Here is an 805-nt window from a genome sequence, read left to right as displayed (position 1 = left end):
TGATAGCCCCCCCCCCTCTCCCCCCCCATACTTATCCTTGGGTGAATGCTCCTTCCCCTGCACCAGTGCCGGTGTACTATCCTTACTTTATGCATGGCAGCGCTCACCATATGCAAAATGTATAGTACAACCACTAATACATTAAACCATCCTTTCTTAACCAGGTTGCCGGGACACCATTGGGTGCCTTCTGGCTTCCTCAAGGGTGCCTCACAATTTTGTAATGGTAGGACTTTGGTGTGAAGAGAGAACTCTCCTCTAAAAGGAAAGAGGGCTCTTAGGAAAATTGGAGAGGACTCTGATGTAAAGAGGGGAACTTCTGATTTGAAGGGGGCTACTGATGAATTCCAAATTCCTATAGTACCCCACTTTGTGTTTTTGGATGGGGTTCCACCATCAAAATACATTCCATTTTAAACTGGGGTGCCTCGAGATTTTGCATAATTTTAAAGGGTGCCATGGCTGAAAAGGGTTGAGAAATGCTGATTAAACAATACAAAATGTGACTTTATTTAAAGAGTGTGTATCGATACAAGTTTTTTAGTTTTGCATAGAGTATGGAAGAGTTAAAACCCTTGTCATTTTATTATTTGCTTCCTGTGTCCTGTTGGGGAGATTTCTCCTAATTCCTGTCCCGCTGACATGACAGGAAGTGAGAGGGAATCTCTAAAAAGTTAAGCGAATTCCTCTCTTAGACTGTCACTAGAACAGGTGTCCTATTTAGAAGAGATACCTTCACCCCTTGCTTAGAGACAGCTCGAAAATAATTGGGTTTTCCATCATGTTTTTCTTAATGACAGTGGTC

Source organism: Nanorana parkeri, unplaced genomic scaffold, assembly GCF_000935625.1.
Source record: "Nanorana parkeri isolate BGI_ZX_2015 unplaced genomic scaffold, ASM93562v1 scaffold46, whole genome shotgun sequence".
Classification (NCBI taxonomy): Eukaryota; Metazoa; Chordata; class Amphibia; order Anura; family Dicroglossidae; genus Nanorana; species Nanorana parkeri.
Note: the sequence above shows the minus strand (reverse complement) of the source record.